Below are 13,164 nucleotides of genomic sequence, written 5' to 3'. Positions count from 1 at the left end.
ATCTCCAAAACCTCAAGCCATATCTCCTCCACTACAAGATATCTTGTCATCCCACCAGCTACATCAAGATCCTATCCTTCCATCTCCCCCGCTCCATGCTTCCATCTTACCACCTATCCAAGCTATTCCACCATCTATAATCTACCCTCTTGGTTCACTTACATTCATCCATGATGGCCCTCTCTCAGCAGAAGAATTAAGAATAGTATCTCCCCATTGCAATACACCTAATAATTCACTTCTACCATTTTCTGCAAGCAAAAATTTTCTTCAGCTTGTTCAAATTCTCAATTGATGGCATTATCAAGGTCAAGGTTTAGGACCACAAGAGCAAGGAATCAGAGAGCCTATTATTGCACAAAAAAATCTAGGATTTCATGGTCTTGGATATGTATCCAAAGGCTCACCATCTAAAGGTGTTGGTACACCACACCCCCAAACCAAGCCTATCTCCAAGCCCACCATGCCAGCCTCCCATCACTCCTTCAAGAAATCTTATGTCATCCCCCCTCCACCATCTTTGCAACCCAAAACAACCTACCATATCCCCCCTTCATCCACTAAATCCATTTTGGGTCCCTATGTCCCAAAATGTACCATCCTCCATCCTCCTATTAGCCATCATAAAAATCCTATTCCATCCATTCCTATGCAAGATCAACAAAGGCACATATTAGGGCACATCATCCATCATCATCCCCCTACATGCTCTTTCATATCCTCTCCATCTCACAAAGATTCTCCTAACCATCTTCCCAAAGCTTACCACAACAATGTAAATGCCAACTTCAAAATGAATAAAGCTAAAAATCCACATCCTAGGCAATCATATGTCTATTCTAAAAGACATACTCCAAAAAGGCAAAATTCAATCAAAGAATGCAAAACAATGCAAAAGCCTATGAAAAAAAAATCCAAAACCATGTGGATCCCCAAGAAAAAAGTTGAAACCCAATGCATAATGGCATCCACCATTTCTAATCCCCCATCTAGTGACTCATGTCCCCCATATCCTAACTCCATCTTGGGTGCCTATATCCCCAAGCACGCTTCCACAAATCCTCCATCACGCCCGCATCTACCATCTATCCCCCATATGATCTTTTCACACCCATCTCAACATGTGCCAATGTTGCTCTTGCAAGCATCCCCATATCATGCTCCTTTCCAACCTTTTCATCCCTCCATCTCCTACCATCAATCCTATCTAATCCAATCTATTGCATAAATCACACATCCGGTGTACCAACAACTAGCAACAAAATTGAACATTCCAACAGCTAGTGAAAAATCCCAAAAAAGCCAAAATAGCTGAAGAAAGCCAAAATCATTCCAGCTAAGTCCAAAAGTCAAAAAGTCAAAAAAAAAAAGAAAAAAAAAAAAGCGTCCACTGGTGAAAACTTGGCAATTCAAGCGCCTTGGACAAGTACCATGATGAAAACTTGGCAAACAAGCATCATGCGTAATCCCGCCATCCCCAGCTTAGTCTATCACCCTCATGCTTTTGGTCATCTCTTGACATCCAACTCCATCTTCCAATCTATCCACCTATCCTCCACCCTCCATCTTCCATCTCACACCATCCACTTATGTCCTGCAGCTTCAGCCAGCCATCCTAGCTATCATCCATCTCCCTAGCCCCTTTAGCTTTTTCCATCCTAGCTTCAATCCTATCACATCCATCATAAGACCTCCTTCCGCATGTTATCTTCTGATTGGGGGCACTATATTCCTTGGAGATCTTGTCTTGTCCATCCTCCCTTGTCATTGGTATCTAGCTCTAGGCTATCCTCATGCAAACCCAATGTCATCTCTTTATATCCATCATAATCCTAGCTATCTACCATCCTATTCAGCCATCTCATCCTACTCCTCTAGCTATCCTTGGTCACAAAATCTCTCATCATCATTGGATGCATCCTGCCAAATCCATATCTTTCGCTATCACCCCACCCTTAGCTTTTGCATCTTGCACAACATCAAACCATCCCGCTATCCTATCATCCTGAGCTTTTGCCTGCTTGTAACTATCTTGGTCAGCTTCAGCTTGTAAATGTCTTGGTCCATCAGCTTGTACATCCTCTTTAGCTTAGTACCATTGTATCTATCCAACTTGCTTGTTTGTTCCTCCTTGATTAGCATCTTGCACACATCGCACAACCCTTGGTTAGCTATTCCAATGCAACCTTTAGCTAGATCTCCTATCACCAAAGTGCTATCCTTTTTAGTTCACCTTGCCAGATGCATCACCCATCTAGATCCATTAGCTTAGGTCCTCTCCGATAGATCCTTGTAGGATATAGCTTTCCTCATGTCTAATCTTGGTCTATTAGTACCTCATCCTACCCATCTCATTGGCAAACGGTTCTCTTTTGGATTTTCGCTTTCTTTTGATTTGGAATCTTCCCTTTTGGGTCTTGAAATATCTTTTCCAAGCAATCTTTTTGTTTCCTCCTCAAGGTTGCCATGATCTTCGATATCATGGTATGCTACGAATGGGGCAATCTGAGCATAAGGTCTTGATCAAGTCTTTTATTTGTTTTTCTTTTCTGCTTGTGGGTTACCCAGTGTTGGTTCCACAATGCTTCCTCTTGGACTCATGTGTGATGCTGGGGCAATCCTTGCATGTTTGTTTTGAGTCAGTCCATTAGTCCTCTGGACAGTTGGTGAAAAGGCCTTGATGTTCTTGGTAACCTTGGCAATTAACCAACAGTCCTATAGCAAATCTAGTGCTCAACTACGTGGTGGTACTTCTCTTTGAAGTATCCCCCCCGCTCAAAAAGCTTAAATGGTTTTCCTTCATCTCCATTATCCCCCATCCATATCCAGCATCTGTCTCTCCTACCCCACCTTATGCATCAGTATCTTTTTGAATCACTCCTCAACTTTAGCTTTAGGGATCCACAATCCTAGTCTTAGGGATCCACCAATCCAAATCAATCCACCAAGCCTCATCTTTCGAGATCCACAATCCTAGTCCTAGGGATCTTCGAAACCCATCTTCCACCAATCTGACTCTTTGAAATCCTATTGCATCAGCTTTATAATCCCCTCATCCATCTCCCCATCCTAGATTCCTTTTATAGCACTCCACTCCTTCATCCTCTGCTATCCCTGAGATCTTAAGCTTGCTTCCTCTTGTGCCTCTGATTCTCCCTTTATCATTCTCCTGTAGTGAGAGTTTGAGCTAACTAAATCTCTTCTCTTAAGCCAATCTGAGTCTTCTTGTTCATCTCGAATTCTTGTACTTTTCAAGAAGTCATCGAGCCTTGCTTTCTCTCCCCACCGCCTTCTTGAGGGGGCATCTTGCAGTCCTTTCTCTCCTCTTCTGCTCTAGCCTTGGGCATCTTATTTTCTTATCTTTGATGCCATGCCACTTGCGGCATCACATCAAAGACAGGCAAAATGTAGACACCTAAAAATCCTTTAGAAAATAATATTTTTATTTTCTAAAAAAAATCCCTGATGACATCATCATTTATTAATTAATTATTTAATTAATTAATTTTTATGCCATTAAATCCCTTTATCTTAATTAAAAATATTTAACTAAGGAATCCCTCCCAAAAATGTTTAAATCTTATTTAAACATTATTTCCTTATTTATTAATTATTTAATTAATAAATTGACCAAAAATCCTAAAATAAATAAATCAACTATTTTTTGCCCAAAACTTGGCCAATTTCCTTATGACCAATAACCTCTTCCAAAATCTTCTAATCCTTCTTTAATTTTGATTAAAAGCTAATCCCATCATTTCCTGCCCCTAATCCCAACTCAAAATATTTAATTAAGATTAAATATTAATCCTCATGTTTATTAAAAAAAAAAATTTAATAAATGTCTCCTCAACCCAAACCCTTGAAATAAATAAAACTTTATTTATTTCATAAAATCTTATCCTAGGAAGTTCTAGACTATTCTAGAAAGTCTTTATCCTCATCCAAAGTCTAGACTCTTCTAGAAGATGTCTTTAACCCTAATCCTAATCCCCTCCTAACCTTGTCACATTCCCTAAACATGGGTTAAGATTTTCTAACTCAAGCTAAAGTTAACAAATATATCCTCCTTCGCCCACCCTCATTAATTGCAATCCACTTGCCATCCACTTGCCTAGTCCTAAGCCATCTCTAACCCTTCCTCTAATCATTTTTACAACCCTAAGCAAGCTTAAAACCCACCTAAACCCTCAAATTCGAATTTCATGGTATCTCTCACAAATATCTTCAACCACAAAACTTTATAAAGCCCACAAAGTCATAAATGTTCTTACAAAGCACTTATGAAGGGTCTTTATGAAGATTTTATCTCTTGAGCCTCCTTTTTTGACTCATCCTTGCCCTTTCCTCCATCCTCTCACCCTATGACATGTGTCACTCCCTGATTGGTTGTAAGGAAGCACAATCCATGTGCTCTCCTCTCATGCAATCTCTAAGCCCTCCATGAGCTTTTTCCCATCCTTGCATCCTAGCCCTTTGCCTATTTAAGGAATCCTCTCCTAAGCCATTTTAACACAATCCATGAAGTAAAGTTATAATGCTATTTTGAGAGCCAAATCCATACTAAAGCCATCTATCCACACCAAATATCCACAATCATCCATTGAAGCCTTTGGAAGCATATTGAGCATACATCCTATCCATTTAGATAAAGCTACTCAACAAGAGAGCTTCTTATTGAGAGAGTCCATTAATGGCTCATATTCTCAATTGTGAGCTCATCGTAGTCTATCTTGAAGTTTATGAATTTTATTTAGTTTGTAGAAGCTTTATTTAAATTTGGTTTCTATTAACATACTAACATTGCTCATATACAACTATCTATTTGGAAAATACATGTTTTTTCCAAATAGTTTTCCAACCTTGGATACCAAGTTCTAGGTGCTTGCTTCAGACCATATAGAAATTTATTTAGTCTACATATCATATCTTTGTCTTTTGTTGGAGGAAAACCTTTAGGCTACTCAACATATACCTCTTGTTCAAGTTCTCCATTTAGGAAGGCTGATTTAACATCGATCTGATATACTTTGAACTTCTTATTCACTGCATAAGCCAAGAACACTCGTACTGCCTCCATTCTAGCTACAAGGGCATAAGTTTCCTCATAGTCTATGCCTTCTTTCTATGAATATCCCTTGGATACAAGTCTATCCTTGTTCCTCACAACTCTTCCTTGCTCATTCATCTTGTTTCTAAATACCCATTTTGTTCCTATCATATTCTTATCTTTAGGTCTAGGAACTAACTCCCATGTTTCATTCTTCACAATGTGATCTAATTCCTCCTTCATTGCTTGAATCCAATTATCATCTTTACATGCTTCATCTCTAATTTTAGGTTCAACTTGAGAATTCAAACACATCTCTTAATTAACTCTATTTCTTGTCATCACACCTTTGTCTTTCCTTCCAATTATCTTCTCTAGAGGGTGATTCTTTGTTAGATTCTTGTTAGGGGTAGGATTTGACATCTTGACTCTAATCTCATCTTTAGGTATATACCTCTATTCTCCTCTTTTCTCAATAACTAACACATGATTTTGCAAATCATTGTTATTCTCAAAGAAAAATTCAACATTTTGGCTAACAATTCTAGAATTATCTTCTTCTTCATCTAAATTGTAATCTAACGTCTTTTCCTTAGTTCCAAACTTTTCATCAATCTTTATATGTGTGCACTCAACTATTGTCTTAGTTTTATGATTACAACATATGTAAGCTTTTATTTTCAATGAATAGCCAAGAAACATACCTTCATCACTTCTTGGATCAAACTTACCAACATCATCATCTCTCTTGATATAAAACTTGCTTCCAAATATTCTAAAATACTTAACTGATGGTGAATGACCAGACCATAGCTCATAAGGTGTCTTACTCATACCTTTTCAAATTTGTACTTTTTTCATAGTGTACAATTTTTTATTGACTACTCTCCAAAATTTATTGGATATATCATTCTCGAACAATATCACTCTTATTTCCTGTGTCATTGATCTATTTCTTCTTTCTGCAATCCCATTCTATTTAGGTGTCCTAGGTGTAGATAACTAGATTTTGATTCCATTCTCTTCACAAAACATGTTAAAATCTCTAGAGGTGATTTCTTCTCCTCTATTTGATCTCAAACACTTTATCTTTATACAAGATTCATTGTCAACTCTATTCTTAAATATCTTAAACTTCTCAAAAGCTTCATATTTCTCTTTAAGAAATGCTACCCAAATCAATCGAGTGAAACCATCAACAATAAGTCATAAAATACCTTTCACCATAGAATCCTCTTGTTGTTGAGGGATCACTTAGATCTATGTGAAAAATCTCCACCTTCTCTATAGTTGTGAACTTCTTGATGTGAAAATATACCTTCTTCTACTTAGTCAAAATACATTCTTTGCAAACCACATTAGTAGGCTTTATTATCGTAGGCAGATCTCTAACTGGAAACATGCTACTAACCTTTAAACTATTATTCAAGTTTATATGATAGAATATCCTATGCCATAACCAATTGTTAACCACTTTAGCAAACAAACAATTCATTTTAGTGGGGTTCAATTGAAATACATTACTTCTGGACCTAGTTCTAGTTCCAATCATCTTACTATTCTTATCCAAGATAGTGCAAGTCTTTTATGTGAATTACAATGTATACCCTTTGCTTGACAACTATTAATATGATAAGATGCATTATTACCAACTCTAACAATACCTCCATCATATTTTTTGAATTTAACAAATTTATTTATCTTGCCAGTCATGTGATGTAAACAACCACTATCTATTATCCAATCATATTTCTTTTCAACTTGGTAAAATAGAGCCGTTTCTTCTCTAATTTCTCTATCAAGATCATCTTCCTTAATAGCTACAAATCCTAGCTCATCATAACTTTCACTCTGGCCTTTTTCATTAGATTCTTCTACTCCATTAGCATACAAACAATTTATATCTCTCCCAGGCTTAAACTTAAACTTAAACTTTTTCTCTCTTTTAGGACATTTAGATGCATAATGACCAGACTTGTTACATGTCCAACATTTGAAGATATTCTTGCCATCTTTTTCTCTTCTCAAAATAGGTGCTATACCTTCTCAATCTTCTTGTCTTCATCAGATTTGGTTCTTCTACTACTTGAAAAATCTTCATGTGTGCTTGTGCCTCTAGATAGGCTTGGTTACACATTCAAGGCATTGAAAGTTGTCTCAACTCTTGTCTGTTCTCCTAATTGTATTAGATCCACTTCTGTTACTTCTAATCTTCCAAGAAACATTTCTCTGGTAAACTCCTTAATGTAGGGTATTAATAGTTGAATCATCTTAGCAACTTGCTAGAATGGTGGTGTTTTCAAGATCTTCCACACAACCTCATATTCTTCCTTGGTTGAATGATGTGACTTGATTCCTACAACAATCTATGATATCCTACCAATATATTTTCTTACACATTCATCTTCCAACACTTTATCATCTTGAAATGCACATATATAAATCTATAATCTTACTCTTATTGTATGTGTATCACCTTCAAAAATAAATTCTAATGCTTTCCAAATTTCATGAGATGTTTGAAGTAACTTTATCTAACTCTATTTATTATTTGGAAGATCTTATCTAACTCTCATGTTGCACATGAACATATCTCTTTCTACTTCACTATATTCTTCAATCTTTCTCTTCTTTCACAATCATTTTCACACTCTTTGTCAATAGCCAATAACTAAGACCCATGTGTAACAAATGATTCTTCATCTTCTCCTTCTAACTATCATAGTTGACCATATCAAATCTAGGACTATCCTTTCTAAAAAGATTCACTATCCATCTACCAAAGCTGTTAAGATTATCCTTCAAGGACCTAATGCTTTAATACCAATTGTTATAATATATACTCCACCTATATAGCTAAGAGTGGGGGGGGGGGGGGGGGGGGGGTGGGGGTGGGCTAAATCAGTTATACTAATAATATACCAATTATCAACCTTATTAAACTTTAACCATATGAGAAATATAATAAAAAACCACAAGAAGATGTCATACACAATAAAACTAGATATGTTAACTAGGGAAACCCTTGATTAGAGGGAAAACCTTGGTGGGGATGGTAGGAAAAAGATGATGTAATAATATAAATATTCCTTCCTAGAGGATGGACCTTGTTAGGAGTCAATAACAACATTCAATACATATCAGTCCTTGTTTAGGAGACTTTGAATCCACGTTAGGAGATTCCAACCTTGTTAGGAGTTGTGCCAACATTTTTAGGAGTTGTGCAAACCTTGTTAGGAGTTCTAGAACACAACTAGACATACTACCCAAAAAAATTCAAGGGGAATACCAATAATCCCACTGTCCAAATGATCTCTATATTATTCCTTGCAAATTAATAGAAGTGAATAGTACTTTCTTCCTCTGTCCTATCAACTGGACCTATGATCCTTTTGATCTTGTAACCGAATCACAAGACTCACATATAATAATCCCTTAGATCACTTACTCACATTCAGTAAACACTTTGCTTCTTTCATCACTTCAAACTTCATACAATGATCACTACAAATTACAAACAAGGAAAACATATTTCCTCTATACCATATCTTCAAAATAATTTCTTGAGTTAGCCTTAAGGCTTTTCCCAATAAATTATAATAAGACAATTAAGTAATTCCAATTATAATAGCGCTGTCAGCTCATAGTCTATACAAAATTTCACACAAGCGAAACTAGGGCTTGTGCATCTACTAACATTATCATCCAACTGTCCTCTATCACTATGTGACCATGCATCTTCTTCTTACATCTCAAATGAAAGATATAATAAAAACATTAGAAATGTCTTTCTAAGCACTCTGTCTCCTAACTACTCTCAGTAAATTAGGTACAATTCATGTATGTCTTTAACTTATGTTTTATGCATTAAAGCACATCATCAAGACATTGTACTAAACATGTCCATGACCAAAAATCACTAGACAAGTAAAACCTTGTTCGTAAAACTTAGATTTATGTCTTCTACTCTGCCAATCTTCACAAACTTATTGCTATGTTGACATCAATGACAAACATAGTCATAAATGCAACATGTTAATACTCTTGAATGCTTAGGATACTCCTACAAAGTATTATCATCAACAATCATGCTAACACTATTTTCAAGATCTTGTAGAAGAGAGATCCATAATAGAAATCATTCATACTCGTGAAATGGACTATGAAGATGCAATCCATAATATCTTGAAATGGACTATGAAGATGCAATCGATGATAGGGGAGAGCTCGATGAATGAATTATTATAAATGAGGAATATAGCTTATTCAGTGTAGCAAGTGTCTGAAGGGATGTTGTAAATATATCTAGAATAAAGGTATTATATATAAAATCCTTGAATATGATTATAATGGTAGAAAAGATGCAATGCTTCTCAATATGCTCATTATTGTATTTTAGTCCACATTATGTATTCCTTTCACTAGAATGATTTCTTAGTCAACTTTATGAAATCTAAAATGTTAATTGATCTTCATATGTCCTAAACCTATAAAAAGAATATTCTTAAATAATGGAACCTATTCTTACTCTTTGTTCATTCTTTCAAGTTCCTTTACCTTTTCTTCATTCTTTGAAGTAGCTATAGACTCCCTTTTCTCTCTTTATTTTTAATTGCAGATATTCAAGTTAGAACTTTTTTTTCCCTTTTAGTTTTAGTCTTTTTTTATTTAATTCTTCTTCGTAGTGGAAATTGGAAAAGTTACTATTTTTCATGTTTGGTGATCATGTTTTTTCTTCTATGTTTATAGTACACTTAAAAGTATTGACCATGTTAGTGAACAATTTTTTTCCTACTAAAATAATAATTCAGTCTATGCCCAAGGTTTGGAAAATCCAATAAAGTTCATAATAGTTAAGTAAATGTTGTGTTATTCATTTCCCTCTAAATTTAATAGGTACATCTACCTTTACAAATGATTTATCAATAAATTCAAAAGACCATAACTAACTAAATGCAAATTTTTTTGAGAAAGTACTTAAGGAGCACTCATGTACTCTTGGGTACTGAGGTAACAATTTATATATTCAGAAAATCAATGAATAGAAAGTTCATAGTCTTTCCACCAATAAGCAAGATTTAACTAACAATTTAAACTTTATAACAACTCAAATTAATTTGGAAAAAGATAAATGAAAATGAATGACAAGAAATAGCAGTAGATGTCATATAGAACTAATCATCACAGCTCACAAAGTAATCATGATTGAACTCGCTTCAAAAACTAAGTTTTAAAGCACAAAAAAATATGATAGATATATATCCAAAAAGACTTTCCTTAGCATAAAGTGGTCTGAGAGAGAACTTCCATATATATTACTATCTATCTTTTTTTTTTCTCCATATAATCAACTTAAAAAGTACTAGCTTTATCAAAGTATATTTAGGCTACTGAAAATCTAACCCCTAACTAGCTAAATGCTCCAACATTTATAGTTCATTAGAAACCTAAAAAGGCCTCCATTAAAGCCCAACCTTTCAATGAGAAACATTTAAGAAAGAAAGAAATAGTTTTGAAAGAAATTTAAAAGTAAAATAGAAATTAACTATTTCCAACTAAACACCATTGCCAATCTTCTCTCTATTCATCATGATTTACTTGACCAATTTCTAGCTTCTGAAGGCATTTGTGAATTCTTGCATTGCATGAGAGTAAGGGCTTTTTAGACTAAGTAGCTTTGACCTGCAAGCATCCTTTTGCCACTTCATCTCTTTAATCCTACACCTTTTTCTTGGCATGAGATTCTTGTTTAGATATAACATTGACTCAATATTTTCTAGGGTAGTGAAGTCTCCTAAATAGAGTGTGTCATTGTCCTTGATCCTATTAGAAATAGGGATTACTAAGAGTGGGGGGAATTAGTAATCTACAAATTTTAGCCACCAACTAGATATTATTTTTTATTTTAAACCATGTATAACAAAGCAATAAAGTAATGCTAAATAGTAATACTAACAATACACAAAGTTAACTCACGACACCATATTTTGTTAACTAGGGAAACCCTGACCAAGGGAAAAACCTGGTGGGGATGATACCCACTAGATAATATATTGATATATATGTTCCTTGTTAGAGGATGGACCCTGTTAGGAGTCAATGGAATTTTTTAGTATAACCAGTCCCTATTAGGAGACTTTGAATCCCTATTAGGAGATTCCAACCCTATTAGGATTTGTAGTATAATGTATGCAAGAAGAATCCACTGCCAAGCATGCAATTTCAACTAAAAGAAGAGCTCATTTCTCAAACATTAATTTACTGTTATTTTCCTTCCTTTTCTAATCTTTGATCTTTAGCTCAATCTTGGATCACCAAATAAAACTTTACATATATCACTTTCATAAAAGTTCACTGGCTTCGCAATCTTACAAGATAGCACTGATACACCAAGATTTCACACTTCTTATCACAAGAAGTCCTTTGAATAAATACCATACCTTCACATAAAATACTATTGGGTCAGCTAAGACAAAAATTATCTTTTCCAAGTTAGGGTAAACATCTAGGATGTCAACCCTAATTGGACTAGTAATTGTTTTGCAATCAAAATAATTCTTTGCTTTAATTCCATTGTCCTGCTTCATCAAAACACAATTAACTATATTTTGTATAGTGTTTACAAACTTTTGAGGTTATACACATCATCACCAACATGTATACTATATCCATGTAACTTTGCTTGACATAATATGATGTCCACAACATGTTATAAACAAAACAATACATTGTTGTAAACCAAATTCTAGACTTAGACAATTTTCTGATAGCCAAATACTAAGTATCTTTATTTCTAAGGTTTCCTATCAACATGTACATCATGTGTTGCCATTAATGACAAAAATTACATATCACTATTAGCTAATTGTCAAAAATCTCACCGTTTGGAATTGATGGCAACAGTATAAGGAAAATTGGCTAAGTGACAAAATCTTAACTATCAAAATAAATATTACCTCTATTACAATTTTACATATATGCTCCCCCTTACAATATACTTCATACTACACATGTATCTCTCCCCTTTGTATCTTTCCCAACAATGACATGTATACAATTTTCACATGAATCTCTCCCCCTTTGACATCAATGAAAAGGTCAAAATGTCAAGATTTAGTCTAAAACTACTAAAACTACTTTTTTCCCTTATGCTAATATTATCTTCATAAAATCATCAAAAATCATCTTTAGGCTATTCATACCTTTGTTCCATGTCTCTTTGGTAGACTCTACTAATGTGAGAATTCCACATAATGCATATGATGCAATCTCAACTGCATTGATATCTGAATACAAAAATTTTGTATATGTGTCCTTGGCCTTGAGACATTCTTCTAGTTGCTTCTCAACAAATGATAACTTTAGAGCAATGGATTATCTAAAATTAGATGTTCTCCTAAATATCTACCCTTTTTGAAGTTCTAGTTTGTTGATATTGCTATGAATACTAGCAACTTGACTCTTAATATTGTCAACTTTGCTAGATGGGTGCTAAATTAGGTTGAATAAAGCTTCTAGCTCATTCATCTTTGCCTCTATCTAACAATCCAAATCCTTAGTCAGTTTGTATGATAAGGTACACTTAACATACAAAGCTTTCCCTTCATACTAACATTTCTGAAGTTCTTTTATGCATGTATCAATATTGATGAAGTCATTCTTTATTGTAAGAATTTTCTTAAGGGAAAAATTCACCCAGGAACTAAGAACTCAAACACAAGCACATAGTAGACCAAAGTAGACAGCGTATGATCAGAATAACAATGTATTTAATAACTAGTTCCTTATAGTACACTAGGAGTGCCTGAATATAAAGGCCTTAGGAGAGCTTCTAGAATGCATAGAAGTTAGCATCATGATGTGTCATACAACCAAGCACATGTCCACCAGATATGGGTTATCATCCATTAAGCACAGAAGTAAGTGTGATGATGAGAGGATAAGCCTACAAGGGTGTGACATGCAAAATAGTGTTGTAGACACCATGTGCTTAACTAGAGTTGCATACTCCTGTATTGTCTACATGACAACCCAAAAGGTGTGCAAACTCCTAAGTGTCTCACAAATAAAAATAATAAAATAATGCAAAATAATTAAATAATGAATTAACCTAA

This window comes from Cupressus sempervirens, chromosome 4, assembly GCF_028749045.1.
Source record: "Cupressus sempervirens isolate cs-2001-9-10 chromosome 4, ASM2874904v1, whole genome shotgun sequence".
Classification (NCBI taxonomy): Eukaryota; Viridiplantae; Streptophyta; class Pinopsida; order Cupressales; family Cupressaceae; genus Cupressus; species Cupressus sempervirens.
Note: the sequence above shows the minus strand (reverse complement) of the source record.